Source organism: Podarcis vaucheri (assembly GCF_965113315.1).
Source record: "Podarcis vaucheri genome assembly, chromosome: 15".
In the NCBI taxonomy this organism is placed as follows: Eukaryota; Metazoa; Chordata; class Lepidosauria; order Squamata; family Lacertidae; genus Podarcis; species Podarcis vaucheri.
The window spans coordinates 10,000,920-10,017,928 of record NC_138753.1 but is presented as its reverse complement, the minus strand read 5'-3'; the positions used below and the strand labels follow the sequence as shown (position 1 = coordinate 10,017,928).

At 44.3% G+C, this 17,009-nt stretch overlaps 2 long non-coding RNA genes across 2 annotated transcripts in view; one reads left to right on the top strand and one right to left on the bottom strand.

Annotated features, from left to right (window-relative positions):
- LOC309519992 overlaps positions 1 to 17,009 on the bottom strand; it is a 48,221-nt gene that overhangs the window by 10,339 nt on the left and 20,873 nt on the right. Inside the window, exon 2 of the long non-coding RNA XR_014214116.1 lies at positions 10,227 to 10,308. This is a non-coding gene — a long non-coding RNA (uncharacterized lncRNA). The remainder of the gene's footprint in view (positions 1 to 10,226; positions 10,309 to 17,009) is intronic.
- The window catches only part of LOC309519991, a 43,734-nt gene that overhangs the window by 17,980 nt on the left and 8,745 nt on the right, over positions 1 to 17,009 (top strand). The window lies entirely within an intron of this gene.

The following is a 17,009-nucleotide window of genomic DNA, read 5'->3' as shown; positions in this document are numbered from 1 at the left end:
CTCTGAGTACTGATGTACCCACAGATGTTGCTAAAGTCCCGAGCATCACAAACGCAGTCCCCATATCGCACAATACTCCATCACAGCAATCGCATTAGAATTACCCTTGTTTTCAACGACTGCAGCAAGGCAAGAGTGCAGATGCCTCACAGAGGTCATTCACGCAATATTGCATGACCTTGATGAATGGCTAATTTGATAAGAATTCAATTTAAAATTCCATTTGCTCCAACAAACCAGCATTTTACTGCTGTTCAATTTCCCCCCTCCTCCTATAAGGAAAGCAATCTTCAGAAGGAAGATGTTTTCTGAAACCTTGAAGGTGGGGAGGGGACGGGAGAGGGACTGAGGAAACTGCCTTTATTTTCAAAGGCGCCACATATCAGTTTATTTTAAATGTAAATTTATTTTAAGGGTGTTTCCACACCCTTCCACACACACACACGTCCACGTGAAGTAAATCTCTTAAGCTGTCTGAGATGAAACAGTGCTTGATAAGAAAATACATTCATTGGGCTATTTCTGGAAAGTAATTTATCTGCCATCTTTGTTTCCTGTGGGTGTTCTGTATGTAGGGATCCCCTTTGGGCCTGGTCTGGAGTCTCGAACTGTTTCTGGATCACAGGCTATATTTAGGGGTGGCGCTGTGTGCTAAACCACAGAGCCTAGGACTTGCTGATCAGAAGGTTGGCGATTCAAATCCCCGTGACAGGGTGAGCTCCCGTTGCTCGGTCCCTGCTCCTGCCAACCTAGCAGTTCGAAAGCACATCAAAGTGCAAGTAGATAAATAGGTACCGCTCTGGTGGGAAGTTAAATGGCGTTTCCTGCGCTGCTCTGGTTTTGCCAGAAGTGGCTTAGTCATGCTGGCCACATGACCCGGAAAAACTGTCTGCAGCCAGTAAAGTGAGATGAGCGCCGCAACCCCAGAGTCAGTCACAACTGGACTTAATGGTTGGGGCCCCTTTACCTTTTACCTTTACCTAGATCCACTTACCTAAAAGCAAGTCTTACTGAATTCAGTGGGTTGTATGCAATGCTACTCCTTCTCAGAGTTGGCCCAGTGAAATTGACAGAAATGATTAACTTAGGCGGACTACTTTCAGTGTGTCTACTCTGAGTAGGGAGTAGCTTTACAGCCAGAAAACTTTACAGTCAAGTATAGAGGTGCACTGTATTAATTTAATTTAAAACCCAATCCATTCTTTTCAGTGCCTTACTTATTGAAAACCACTTACCTGAAACAAACATGGCTTGTTCTAAACCGATAAAAGCAGAGATGTATTGACAACAGACCTCTCATTGGTGTGCTCGTTGACCTAATTAAGAGAATTCAGCAGCTGCGGCTAATTTATTTATTTCTTAAAAGGGTCAAGTGGTTGTTTGTTAGGGGTGGGGGTTTTTTTTTGGGGGGGAGAGATGGCAACTCTTAAAAGCTTTTCGTTTTCAAATGTATGATGTTCCTAAGCTAAACCCTTGTTTCAGCTGTATCAAATCTAAATAAATAGGAGAAGATGATCTGTATTAATAGTTCTGAATGTAGATCGAGATAATGATGTTCTCGGGGAGGGGTGTGATTGTCTTGATTACAGGCTGTGCTGCAGGGAGGGGAGGCAGAAAATTGATGGATAGAAAATTTATATATCAACCACAAGACATTGGCAGAGGTTTGAAGCACTATTTTTAAAAATTGTATCTTCTGAGAGATTTGCAGTTAAAATGCCAGTAAATTTTCATGAAGGCAGTTTAAAATAAATAAATTACAAACTGAGGCAGAAATGTGGGGAAGTGAATTTAAGATTGGAGAAATTGCAGGGAGTTGGACTAGATCAGGCATCGGACTACAACTCCCATCATCCCTAGCTAACAGGACCAGTGGTCAAGGATTATGGGATCTGTAGTCCCAAAACATTTGGAGGGCCGAGTTTGGGGATACCTGGATTAGATGGTCCTTTGGATCCCTCCTGACTCTACTATTGTAGGGCTCTATTAAATGAGACAGAGGCAGCAGCTGAATCCTGGCCGAGAGCTGTATAGACAGACAGACCTAATCACTAACCTCCAGGATGACTGAATAAATTGGACTCCATCTCTGTCTAGTTTTTGGCTTGGAGGGTCACCTTAAATTGTCTAGCTATTGGATTACAGCAATGCATTGCATGTGAGGCTTCTTTTGTGCTTGATCTAGAAACTGCAGTTAGTGCAGAATGCTGCAGCACAGCCGGTAACAAGAGGGAGACCCTGTCAGCATATACTGCTTTGCTGAGAAATTTGGGCTGGGTGCTGACTGGCCTAGTTCGCAGACCCTCCAGGGCTCCCTATTTTCCAGGGACAGTCCCGGATTTGGTCCTGGAATGTCCTGCTTTTCCTTAGGTAAAGGTAAAGGGATCCCTGACCATTAAGTCCAGTCGTGGCCAACTCTGGGGTTGTGGCGCTCATCTCACTTTATTGGCCAGGGGAGCTGGCGTACAGCTTCCATGTCATGTGGCCAGCATGACTAAGCCGCTTCTGGCAAACCAGAGCAGCGCACGGAAATGCCGTTTACCTTCCCGCCAGAGAGGTACCTATTTATCTACTTGCACTTTGACATGCTTTCGAACTGCTAGGTTGGCAGGAGCAGGGACTGAGCAACGGGAGCTCACCCTGTTGTGGGGATTCAAACCACCGACCTTCTGATCAGCAAGTCCTAGGCTCTGTGGTTTAACCCACATCGCCACCCGCATCCCTGCTTTTCCTTAAAGGTAAAGGTAAAGGTAGCCCTGCCCGTACGGGCCAGTAGTGTCTGACTCTAGGGTTGTGCGCCCATCTCACTTAAGAGGCCGGGGGCCAGCGCTGTCCGGAGACACTTCCGGGTCACGTGGCCAGTGTGACGAAGCTGCTCTGGCAAGCCAGCACCAGCTCAGCACACGGAAATGGCGTTTACCTTCCTGCTAGAAAGCGGTACCTATTTATCGACTTGCACTTGGGGTGCTTTCGAACTGCTAGGTGGGCAGGAGCTGGGACCGAAAGACAGGAGCTCACCCCGCCACGGGGATTCGAACCACCGACCATGTGATCGGCAAGTCCTAGGCACTGCAGTTTTTACCCACAGCGCCACCCGCGTCCCTTTGCTTTCCCTTAGGATGCCCCTATTTTCATCAGAGAAATGTTGGAGGGTATTGGACCCCCGAGCCAAGGAGATAAGTAACTATACATCTGAAGGCAGCCCTGTATATGGGAGTGTGTTTTTTTAACATGGTGGAGATAATTCATGATGTGGAGAATGTATGTAGACAGAAGTTTGCTAGAATACTAAAATTGGGGACAGCCAGTGAAAATTCAGGGCAGAAAAAAGGAAGGTGTTTTGTTTTGTTTTTCCAAGTTGTGGAATTCACTCCCACAAGAAGTGGCCCACTTGGGTGGTTTTAGAAGAGGATAAGACAAATTCCTGAAAGATAAGCCTGGCAATGGCTACTAGCTACAACAGAGGCAATATGCCTCCTAATACCAATTGCTGAGAATCACAGGCAGGGAGGACTGTTGCACTCAGTTCCTGCTTCCTCTGGGACATCTGGTTGGCTGCTGTGAGAACAGGATGGTGGACTAGATGGGCCTTTTGCCTAAATCCTGCAAGGCACTTCTTAAGCCCCCCCCCCCCCGTTTGTTTTCTGAATCTCACAAAGGAACTGCTTTCCGCATGCTTGCTTCCACTCATGGATTGAATACAAAGTGTCAGCCTTCCTGCTGCCCAGATGTTTCCTGAACCTCACATAGCAGTACACAAATGTTGACCTGAGTGCTGTTTGGGAGGCTGAAATCTCCCTGTGTGAATCCCGGGATGATTCATTCAGGTAAACAACAGACTGCATCACGGTTGTGCATTTTGCAATTGGAAAGGAAGGAGAAACAGGTCTGAGTTCTCGCTGCCCTGCTGCAAGGTCCCAGCTGCTTGCCGTCCAAATAATAACCAAGGAAGTAAAAGAGGAACATGACATGGGGAAAGGGCTCTTGTGCGCATGTTCAGCTCCCTGGTTTCCTGCAGGTATCTGGATGGCCACTGGATGCTGAATGGGTCATCAACCTGGTCCAGCCGGCTATTCTTATGTTCTTACACTTCTATTTACAGTGAATTTTGAACTGTCATTTTGGTACCAGGCAGGTGTGTTGTTGTCAGTTTTTGCTTATTGCATTTTACACCAGAGTGACTCACAGGATCCATCTGACATTGCTCTGCTGATGCTTATAGTTGCTAAGAAAAATGAGGTGGGAAGAGCTCAACCCACTAGTGATGTTGGAGGAATCCTTTGAAAATGGACTGTTAATCAGATTTCCGTCTGCCTGCCCATCTGATCCCCACTGCTGTTACAAAGACCCATGCACCTTTGTTCTCCACAGCAAACTTTATATGTTAATTGATATGTGACTGCTTTGCAATACACATTTTTTAAACATATCCATTCATGTACACAGGTGCTGCTTTCTTTTCTTACTTCTAAGTGTTGTTTGTTGCCAAAGGCAGACTATATGCACTAAGGCTGCACTCCTATCCATATCTCTGCAGAAATAAATCCCACGGAATTTGGTGAGGCTCACTCACTTGTATGTTTAATCTGCTTCCTGTTGTGCATTTTCAGATCCAATGGACTGCATTGCTCGTTGTTGTTCTTTCCACATGGAAACAGAACACAGGCTTGTGCGAAATAAACCAATTGCATCAAAATGGAAAATGGTAGGAGAGGTCCAGCCACACAGGAGGAACCTTCCAAGGTGAGTGGGTTTTTTCCCCTGAGTTCAGAACTTCAGAGCTAAAGCTGGTCCTTGCCCCAGAGGTATGACTTGAAAGCACACAGCGCAACAATCTCGGAGAAGCTATGCAGATCTGGCTCAGCTAAGTGCATGGATGGAAAACCACATGGGACCCCCTTGAACTCTAAGGAGGAAAAAGAAAAAACAGGATGCAAGTAAATTTACATTCAAAATCTCAATCTCTCTCTATCTCTATCTCTCTCTGTGTATATGTGTATCTTGAAGGAGCCTGACTTAGAGTGGGAGTCATCCAGGAACAGGGATGATGGAGAATGCCTCTCCAAATCTCCTTCAGTGAACAGATAGTTGTAGAACACTAGAAATCTAAGGAGGCTCCAGGTAACAGCAGGTCTGGGGAACCTCTGGCCCTCTAGATGTTGCCACTGGCCATAACCCACATACCCATTATCCAGGAATAATGGTTGTTGTAGTCCAACAACATCTGGAGGGCACAGGGCCCCCATCTCTGAAGAACAGAATGCTGGAAACAGGACACGAAACTTGGGCTGAATAATTAAATCATTGAATGCTATGCACACGAACACCTGGATAAGCGTAACAAAATCCAGATGTTTTAGAATGCAAAATTCCTTATTTATTTATTTCCCTGACTTCATCAACTTTCCATACAAAGCGGCATACGAAATTTTAACACAAAATAAAGCAAGCAATATGTATGCAGTTACTACAGATAAGTACTAAAAAATCAGTAGCGAATGAAATACAATGATAACAGCCCAAATTGATCTGAAATTAATTTTTAGTCAAATCTGGAGAAAGCAGGAACCTTCAGCTGGCACTTAAAAGATTGTAATGTAGGTGCTGGAGAACTATGTCATTCCAAAGTTGAGGCACCTTGACCCCAAAGACCTTGTCACTTGTAGCTTAAGCTTCCCACCAGACATCTGAAAGTAAAAGAATCTTGCACAGATCATCAGCTGTCGGCAGGTTTGTGTGGGATAAGGAGGTTCTGAGCTTAAGTAAATTGTGATCTTGAATTGAACCCCCCAGCCAAAGAAACGGAAAGCCAGAGAAGATATTTCAACATGCTGAAGTACATTTCTTATGGTATATCCTGGTAAACAACCTGGCCACTGTTTTGAACCAGCTGTCAGTTACCAACACTTTCTGTAGGCAACCCCAAAATCTAACATTAGAGCCATTGAGATAACTCATCAGCTGTGATTTGGATTATGCCTACTGCATGTTTTGAAGAGGAAATGGATCTTACATTTTGGCATGTCCCTGACAAGAAGATGCCCTTATGAAGAGTGGTTTTGCTCAGACAATGAGCTCCTGATTGAAGCTCTTGTTGGGAGTCATCTAACAGCATTCTGCATGAGATCTGCAACCGAATTAGTGTGCACCATCTGAAGAAGGAGACTCACCAGAGTATTTCAGAAAATTGACCCTAAATGCATTTACCTGAAAGTCATCCCACAGAATACAGTGGGACTTCTTAGTAGATGTAAACTCTGCCTATTTGGGTTCTACAAAGCTTAGTTAGAAGAAAAGTGTGCAATGGTTAAAAGTGAACCATTTTTATTTAAGTTGGAACTACAGAACAATGCAGCAATTGCCCATAGAGAGCTAATAAATGCATCAATAAGTTGTTTGAAACATGAGCAATGCAAACAATAGTTCCACTGAACACAAAAAAGGAAACTCGGCCCAGCAGTTAAAGGTAAAGGTAAAGGTACCCTTGCCTGTACAGGCCAGTCTTGCCAGACTCTAGGGTTGTGCGCTCATCTCACTCTATAGGCCGGGAGCCAGTGCTGTCCGCAGACACTTCCGGGTCACGTGGCCAGCGTGACAAAGCTGCATCTGTGAGCCAGCGCAGCACACGGAACGCCGTTTACCTTCCCGCTGGTAAGCGGTCCCTATTTATCTACTTGCACCCGGGGGTGCTTTCAAACTGCTAGGTTGGCAGGCGCTGGGACCGAACGACGGGAGCGCACCCTGCCGCGGGGATTCGAACCGCCAATCATGTGATCGGCAAGTCCTAGGTGCTGAGGTTTTACCCACAGTGCCACCCGCATCCCTTCGGCCCAGCAGTTGCTTCTGTACAAAGAACTTGAGTCCCAGAGCACATCAAGAAACAACAGCAAATGGAAACCTTATAAATTCAAAATGAAGGACATCACTCTGGAATAACAAAACAAAAAGCCCAGAGTTGGCTTTACTTAATCTTTACCTAGGGGACAATATAAATCTGCATTTTAAGGATCTTATTGACCAGCTTTTATTAGCACCCAGGCTAGTACTAGCTAGATATTGGAAATCCTTAGAAGGTGTGACAATGACCACATGGCATAAAAATGCCTGGCAATTAGCCCTGTTAGAAAATATTATCCACTAAACTAAAAAATAGTAAGGAGAATGAAACCAAAAGTCACTTTTTTGGGTGGGTTGGCTGACCTCACATCTTCAGAAAGGGTGGGAGTGTGGGTTTTGTTCTAATACTGTTTCTTGCTATTTTGTAATGTAAGAAAATAACAACATATTTTTTAAAGAAATGGAAGGATAAATTCAGCGTGAAGGACATAGTTCTGGAATAATGGAACATCCATGGCAAATAATATCAAACTTACCAAAAATATGATTTTTTCCATTCCTGCCTTATTATTATTAATCACCTTCCATATATGTGCCTGAAGGTGATGTACACCAGCATAATAAAACAGCACAGAAAACAAGAGTGAATGACCTTTAAAAACAATGCAAAGCAGAGCCCCCTGGTAAGAGACCTAGTTATCCAACTGTGAAAGCTCATCAGGAGAAAAATGTCTTCCATTGTTTCATGAAAAGTGCAGGCAGTGGGTGCCTCTCGTATCTTGACAGGAACGCTACTCGACGAAACGGGCTGACACAGTGAAAGCCCTGCTCCAAGTTACTATGGAGCAGGTTTCTGATATATTTTGGAACTTGCAGAAGAAGTTGCCCTGCAGACCGCAGTGACCTCTAAGGAAGAAGGTGGCCTCTAAGTAGCATGGTCCTGAGTTGTATAGAACCTTATAGGTTACCTTAAACCTGGCCTGGTAGCAGATTGGCAGCATATTAGCCATGCATTGTGTTGTGAATTGGGAGGGGTAGGCCGCATGCTTTAGTCCTTTCTAATATTAATAATAATTTCATTATTTATATCCCACCCATCTGGCTGGGTTTAAAAATTCCTGGATCCTGCAAGGGTTAAAATCTAATGGAGGATCCCATTGTTGAAACAGCCAGGCCAGCTTCTTGGTAAATTGAAGTGTAGGTGGGTTCCCACAAGGCAAGACATAGTGATAACAGCAAGAACATTTATTGAACTAACAGAACTGGACAACAGGGGCAAAGCAACTGCTTATATACATTTCTGAAGGCCTGGGCCACTCCCACTCCCAACATGATTGGCTGTCTAAACTTCCAAGCTGCGAATCATAACTCAGAGTTTAAGGGCCAATGGCAGAGGCCCAAATTCTGAAATGTTCTGTGATTGGCTATCTTGTATCAAATCAGAACACAGGGGCTCAGAATCCTTAGTCCAGACTCAAGCTCAGGCAAACACAGACCACTGAATACATAACAGTAATGTCTCCCTAAGTATAGATTATTAAGGTAGCAAAGGAAGTGGCTCTGGACCAGAGAGCAAGTGGTGGGCCTAGGGCTTTTTTTCAGTTCTATCACCTCTCAGATGGAAGCCATTGCCATAATAAGAGGACAAGGGAAGCATTATCTTATAGTGAGTTCCAGCAACTCTTTTTCTAGAAACATAGCAGTGGGTGGGCCACCCCTACCTCTACCTCAGTGCTTGTTAGAAGGACAAGAGCCGGAGTTTTGGTGTGTAAGCTAGAAGTTAGGAGCAGGAAGCAGGTTTGGCAGCTGAGAGACAGAGACATGCCTGATTCTGCTGAGATCCAAGGCTGCAGCTATGGGAGAAGTAAGACCCTCTTGGGGTGTTAATGCTGTGAACCCCCTCCATTGTAGGCTCGGGTTGTATATATGTGAAAATAAACCATATATCCTAAAGACACCACAGTCTCCGCTGTCCCTCATTCCGAGGAAACCAAACGCTAGATAAGAGCAGACCCTACAAGTATCCCTGTTCTCCAGGGACAGTCCCAGGTTTACAGAAGCTGTCCCGGTTTCTGATTTGATTCCAGAATGTCCCACTTTCAATCAATCAATCAATCAATCTTTATTGCGGTCAAAGACCAGACAGCAAAATTAACAACAGTAACATACACTTCAAATGTCCTGCTTTTCCTTGGGACATCCCTATTTTCATCGGAGAAATGTTGGAGGGTATGGAGTTATGTGACCCCCCGAGCCAATGAGATAAGTAACTATACAACCTTTAGAAGACATCTGAAGGGTGTACCTGTATAGGGAAGTTTTTAAATGTTTTATTATGTTTTTTATATATATGTTGTTGGAAGCTGCACAGAGTGGCTGAGGCAACCCAGTCAGATAGGATGTTGTTGTTGTTGCTGCTGTTGTTGTTGTTGATTAGGACTCCCTATTTTCATCAGAGAAATGTTGGAGAGTGTGTAAGCATCTGGATCACCTAGAAGCTCCAACAGTTCAGAGTTTGGGTGTCTTTCTGATCTATGGGCCTGTCAACCAATGATCCAAGTAGCCCAGTGAGACTTTATCACTGAGGGTGGCTGGGTGTGAAGCTCATAGGGCAAAATGGCCCTCAACTCTTATGGCCAGGGTCTTTTAAAGGCCTCAGCCCCCTGCGGGGTCTTGTAGGATATTCCCAGTTCCATGAGATGGGTGAGAGGACATCTGGGAGATGAAGAAGCCCTGCCTCCCCATTGCTTCAAGAAGAAGAAGAAGAAGAGGAAGAAGAGGAAGAGTTTGGATTTGATATCCCACTTTATCACTATCCGAAGGATTCTCAAAGCAGCTTACATTCTCCTTACCCTTCCTCCCCCACAACAAACACTCTGTGAGGTGAGTGGGGCTGAGAGACTTCAGAGAAGTGTGACTGGCCCAAGGTCACCCAGCAGCTGCATGTGGAGGAGCAGGGACGCGAACCCAGTTCACCAGATTATGAGTCCACTGCTCTTAACCACTACACCACACTGGCTCCTGAGCCCCTGCAGACCCAAGCAAAGTCACTCACAAGGAGACATGCACCGGACCTGACTAAAAAAAGGAGAAAAAATTCAACAGGAATCTTTGGAAACCCACTTGTTTTGTGGTGTACAGGGGTAGGAGGTGGATGAGGCTCACACAGCACTCATTACCATCACCAGAGATGGAGAGCTAAAGGATTTTCAAAGCAAGGAAGAAAAACCTGTCATGGATACAGAGTCATAGCAAAGCCATGAAGAGCACTTCTATAATATCTGACATTGGCCTTGCTATCAAGAATGCTTGTGAAGGACTTGCTGGAAAGTATCAGCTTGTTTATCAACAAAATGAATCCTGAGTGCTTCAGTTCTTCCTTAACATACCTGTTTCAGGTTCAGGATGCACACATTTCTGGGTCTACATCACACTCGGGATTGTCATCGTTTGGCTGCTGTGTTGCATAATCTATCAAAAAACAAAGAGAAGAAAACTCCATTTAACCTTGCTGCTTAGCAAATGGACCTCTGCTTCCTGGGTCATCAGAGGTGCAAGAAAAGTGGAAGAGGCTCATCCAGCAGAGAAAATGGAGACTCTCTTATCCCTGGGAACAAAAACTTCACAATGTGTGGCTGCAGAGCAGAAGCTGCAGGATCTTGACCTCTCTGTGTCTTAGAAGTATTGATTGTTGGTTTTTTGTATCTTTAGTATAGATCTTATTGTGATTTCTGCGGGAATTGTTCAGTTTAGTTGAGTATTTGCTTAATGACTACTTTTGTTATGTTGTAGTTATGTATTTTTTCATATTGTAAGCTGCCTTCAGCATAGTTTGAACTGTGGAAAGGCGGCATACAAATAAAAGTATGTATGTATATATTTATGTATACAAAGACTTGAATAAAAAAGGAGACTGATCTCAGAAACGAGAACCACAAGAAAGTGGATTGTTTGACGCCAGAGAGTGAGTCAATTTTATTAGCATCCTGAACATGGTAGCCTTTAATCTCTAAGCCCTGAATCCACTTTAAATATGTCAACATTACAATGTCAAACTCCACTATTAAATAATTTTTGTCGTAAGCCATGAATCAAAGTCATGATTCATCAATGTAGGTGACAATGCTGAACTTGAAAAGCTGTTAAAGGTAATCCAGTGTTCCAATTTAAGGTAGTTATGTTGGTACTTTGGGTGTTCTGCCTGAAAGTTACGATAGCCGATGAAACAAAATCAAACCATCGAGGATAAGGCCTTCAGGATCAAGCTTAATTTCCTTTCTGTTTGAGAATATTGCAATAAATTACTTATTTAACAGAGAGCTGAGAACATCACAAAGTGGCATTTCAGATATTTCTCCCTTGATCATTTAATACCATTTTCTCTCAGCTTCCTTTTTTATCATTACGCTGTAGGCAGAATTTTAATTATAATATTTATGCAAATGATGTTTGTATAATCATATTTGAAAAGAGTGTGTGGATCGGATTTTCCATCCAATTTATCTAAATGCAAGCTTTAAACTTTCCCTTAATCACTGTCAGGAACACTCGCCTTCCCAATTCGTCATTGCAGGCACTTCCCATTAAGAACAGAGCGCTAAGCCTCACTACTACTACTCTTGGACCAGACAAGGACAAGCTGGATTTTCAGCAGATGGGTTTAACAACTTTACAGTGAATTGAAATATCCTTCAACTGGCGTGAACTGCTGCTGTTATTCCCCATCACCTTCCTTTGAGAACCAAGCCAGATTCATAGAGATAAAAGGGATCTCAAATTGCAGGGAATCCACTGTTAGACCATTCCTGATACGTGGCCATGCAGTCCCTGCTCAAAAACGTCTCACGTAGAATAGCTCACCACATGCCAAGCAAACTGTTCCACTGTAGAACAGCTTGTAATATTGGGGTGTTATTTCCTTGGGCTTAGTCAAATGCCTCTTTCTCATAAGCTGATTTTTTCCCTGTTTCTCTGGAGCAGAGAAAATGAATTTGTATGACAGACCTTCAAATATCCTCTCTTAATTAGGGCTCTCCATGTACACACACATGCACACACCAATCTAGGACATGATCAGGTACTCAGTATCGGCCCTGACGTGGGAACCGGCTGATGAGGAGAGAATGCAATCCTGCCAGGATCAGCCCTTTATAACATTTTCTGCCTTCCTCTGGACATGCTCCAGAATGGACAGGGCTTCCTTAGAGGAAGAAGATTCCATCACTGTGGTCATAGGGGCCAACTCCTAGGGGTTGAGTGGCCTTTGCCCCCCCCATAAAATATTTGAGGGGGCTGCCCCCCAAAGTTGATGGGCATTGCCATGCAAAAGGTGTCCGTCATGTGATCCATTATGCGGAGTAGGGCTTACTTGCCCCCTTATTTTATTTAGGTTGGCACCCCTGACATTGGTTGATGCACTGATCAACCTTTTTTTTAAGCTATTCAAAGGAAACATAACACATCTACAATCGGAGTCTGAATCCTTTATTTGGTGAGAGCCAGAAAACTCTGGGATATAAAGCTGTCAGTCAAGTCCAACATTCCGAGAGGACTAACTGCCTCTATGTGATTAGTTGGTTGGTCGGTTGCTGCAAGGAGTGTTAACTGGTAACTGCTCGGATGCAGTCTTCTCATGACTCACTACTGTCTAGTATATACAGTGGTACTTCGGGTTAAGAACTTAATTCGTTCTGGAGGTCCGTTCTTAACCTGAAACAGTTCTTAACCTGAAGCACCACTTTAGCTAATGGGGCCTCCCGCTGCCACCACGCCACTGCTGCACGATTTCTGTTCTCATCCTGAAGCAAAGTTCTTAACCTGAGGTACTATTTCTGGGTTAGCGGAGTCTGTAACCTGAAGCATCTGTAACCCGAGGTACCACTGTAGTTTATCTGTTATGTAACCTAAGCCTGCCTTCAGGAATAACTCTGTAAACTTAAATGAATCTGAGAGTAAGGTAAGTTATGTTAATATGATTCAGATTCATGTGTGTTTTCTTTAAGAGGGACAGAAATGGATTATGAGCCAGGAAGGTATAATTACTGATAGGACTCAAATGAGTTATCAACCCGCTTGTCGCTGCATAAACTCAAACAGGGGGTCGTTTAAACTCTGCTAAATTATATAAACGTTCCCACAAAAACAGCATCAACAACACTGAACTAAATAGACCAATGGCCTAACTCAGTATCAAGCAACTTCCTGAGTTCCTGTTCCCACCACAGCCAGTTCCATGGACCATCAGAATGAAGCTCACCAAACACTGGGGATCCATGGACCACACTAGGATAGAGTAATCTTGGGGAGGACATACTGGACAGGAGCACGTCATGCTGTAATATTTTGTGGCAGAGCCCACCTATGCTCATCTAAAGGGGGAAATGTCCATATCTGCTAGGGCGGGGGGGGGAATCACATGAGGAGTGGCAGGTGTTGCATCTGCTTCCTTGCACTCCAGCTGCTCTGTCCCACATTGTTGTCTCTCAACCGGGACAATCCCCCTGGGTGAAAAGTCATTGGCGTGTCCCAATTGGCAGCATAAATAAAACCATGATGAGATTTCACTGATTGCCTATTAAAGCCCCACAGTGCTAGGCATCGTGCGCTCCCCCATAAAGGAGGCTTCATAAAGGAGGGCAGGAACAGGCAACATTTTAATGCCATTAGAGAAATTGGCCTCTCCAACACCTTTTAACATGATTAACAGTTATGGGGTCTTAGGAGGGGGCTTTTTTTTCTCTCTCTTTTTTAAAGTGGCAGTTAAAAGAGAACATTACGGTGCCATTTAGACAGAGTTATAGCAACCAGAAAGCACAGAGAAGTTCCTCCATGTGGGCTAGGCAAATATCTGTTGAAGGTGGAATCATGGAATTATGGGTGCTTTTGACATTGTAAGTTGCCTTTGGTTGTACTTCTTCGCAAATGTGGCCTTTGGGAGTAGGGATGGAGAAGAAATTTGCATTTATAGGTGAGCCTACTTTGTGAAACAATATGCAAACTGAAACACCTCTATTCTTCAAAATCCACACCTTTTGCTGTGAAAATTTTGTTTTATTTTGTTATTCATTAAATTTATATGCCACCCTTCACCCAAGGATCACAGAGGGGCTTACATACCGCCTCTCCCGGTATGCCCCACGGAGAGCCTCAAGGTCCATAAATAGCAACACCCTTGTGGTCCCGGGCCCTAAGGAAGTTAGATTAGCTTCAACCAGAGCCAGGGCCTTTTCATCATTGGCTCCGGCCTGGTGGAACGCTCTGCCTCATGAGACCAGGGCCCTGCAGGATCTGATTTCTTTCCGCAGGGCCTGTAAGACAGAGATGTTCCGCCTGGCCTTTGGCTTGGAGCCAGTTTGATTCCCTCCCCCTCTTTCTTTTTTCTTTTTCCTTTCTCCTCCTGTGATGAGGCTGTATTTTGATATTTTAATGTTTCAAGATTTTAATGTTGTATTTTAATCTTGTTTTTAAGTTGTATTCATTCAACTTGTTTTTATTATTGCTTGTTAGCCGCCCTGAGCCCGGCCTTGGCTGGGGAGGGCAGGGTACAAATTATTATTATTATTATTATTATTATTATTATTATTATTATTATTATTATTATTACTACTACTACTACTACAATCTGTTGCCATCCATCCTTCTTGAGAGATAATGGAGTGTGCCTCCAGGAGCAAAGTCAAACCACTGCTTTAGCAGCACTGAAGATATCCTGCAAGGCAGAGGAGACTTAGGGTCTGGTGAGGGTAGCTGATGGGTCTCAAACCCTTACTAAGTTAGGGACTTCCCCTTCATGCAAAGATTGGCTGTGGCAGATTGAGCAGTCGAGACCAATAGTGGGTCCAACAGTCATGAAGGTGGTTTCTGCACTTGCTGTAGAAGGAAGTGAGGGGCAGATGGGGCCCATCAACCTGATCCTCTTTTTACAGTGTGGAAACTCCAAAATGCATAACAAACAAAAAACCTACCCACCATTTAAAAAGGCCATCGTTAGTTTAATTAGACAAAGGTCTGGGAGAAGAGGAATGTTTTTGCCTGGCACTTGAAGATATGTAATGAAGGCGCCAGAAGAGTCTCCCTCTAGAAACAATGGGAAATAAACACCTGAAATCATAGAACTGTGGATTGGAAAGGACCCTTAGTTGTTGGATGGCTAAAGAATCCTAGGCCACCCAACAACTGTTTAAACATCTCCAGTGAAGGAGCATTTGCAACCTCCCAAGGGAGTCTGTTCCACTATCTAACAACTCTCAAAGAGCTAAAATAAGCAGCACACAGCTTCCCTCGGATGATCCATTAATTCAGCACTCATCCTGATTTGCTTGCACAAAGCTTACACGATAGTTAGACCAGGGGTTGGCAAGGCTTACTGGGCATGGGCCGGATCACTACAGTGGAGATCCTCCATGGGTCCAACCAGCGCAGCGTGATGCCGGAAATCGCGTCTGTGCATGTCCAGACACCAAAAATTATGCCTGTGCAGAAGCGATTTTCGGCCTCTGGGCATGCGCATAAGTGATTTCTGGCACTGCAGACATGCACGGACGTGATTTCCAGCATCTGGGCATGCACAGAAGTGATTTCCGGAGCCACGGAAGAGAGTTCCCACCGGTTTAGCGCAGCGTGCGGGGACTCGCCAAGTGGGCGGCTTGGTTAGGGGGTGGCTCATGAGCTGGTTAAGCGACCCTCATGGGCCACTTCCAGCCCATGGGCCTTAGGTTGCCAACCTCTGAGTTAGACTGTACGTCCAGTCTCTGAGCATTTGCTCCTATTCACTTATGCAGAGCTTATACAACAATGAGAATTTGCCCTTCTCATTCATCATTCATTCGTCTCACAGTTTTCAGCGCATTTCCCCATCACTTTCCAAACAGCAAAAAAAAAAGCCATTAAAAACTGAATTTGTTGTGCTAGAGCAACAAGAGCACCTTAATGGTACAAATCCAAAGTTCTGATGTATTCTTACATCCCTCCTCACAAAATACTGACAGTCTAGTGGCACCCATCTTATTAAATACAGAGGTTCCTCATTGGCAAGGCAGGTGCACTCTGCACATGCCCATGCATTTTACTTCTGAGGTTCTGAGTTCCAAATTAATTTTTTCATACTCCAGTGCATGAACTTTGTTTCCATGTCTAGGCCCTTTTCAGCCCCATGCACAGTTCCATCACCACTTTGGGACACCCCGAGCCGTGCAGCCAAATGACTTCAGCCAGCCCCAGCCCAGCTTGCTTATTGTTGAGAATTTGTAGAACCTGCTCCATTTAGCCAAAGCATTGCTTCATTAGCATGCATCCCAGGTACTGTGGAAAAGGTGAGAAGAGAGTGTTGGGGGGGGGAGGTAATCAGTGTGCCACAAGAAGAATACACTTGTTAATAAGGCAGAGATAGAAGAAGAGAAATGGCAATGCAATAACCCCTGTCAATTTGTCTCCAAGCGCAGCCTTCCAGCAATCCATATCTAACTGGAATACAAGTACCAGCCAGCCGTAATTAGCCTTTTAGCAATCCAGCCATCACACTGCAACCAGTGCACTACTGCGTTAAGACAATGAAACACGTCTTCAGTCAATGTCTGTATCCAGATTTGGAGTCTGTGTTCCCCAGCCCAGGCACCTCGAGGTCACTCACTGGATAAATCAGCCAGCGTAATGTTCCGTCTCTGTTGGCCAAGCAAAGTAAAAAAAAGGGCAAACGTCTTACATTTAGACCAAACCTGGCCAGCCCAGGGGCTTCATGTGGACTGTTAGATTGCTGTGCAATCATGATTTACAGCTTGAATTATTTTGATACTTGGTGGTGTTTTTTCAAGTGGGAGGGGTTGCTCAGTTCAGAAATGCATCTGACTCTTTTAAGCTGGGATAATTTGTTTTCTAAATCAGGTTTTCTAATTCAGCAACTGTGCAGATGACAGAGACCTTTGAAATGTTCTCATGGGAACCTGCACCCTCAAATTAGTGAGTCACCAGATTAAGAGTTTTGCCCAACTCAGTTTTACTCTGAGTGAATCCATTGAAATTAATGGACCCTAGTCAGCCATACCCATTATTTTATATAGTTTTACTTTGAGTAGGAAAAGCATTCGATATCTAACCCTTTGTGCCTGCAAAACCTTCTAAATGACCTGCAAACGCAATCCCAAGTGGAGAGTCTCAGTAGGATCAAGAAAACCTCC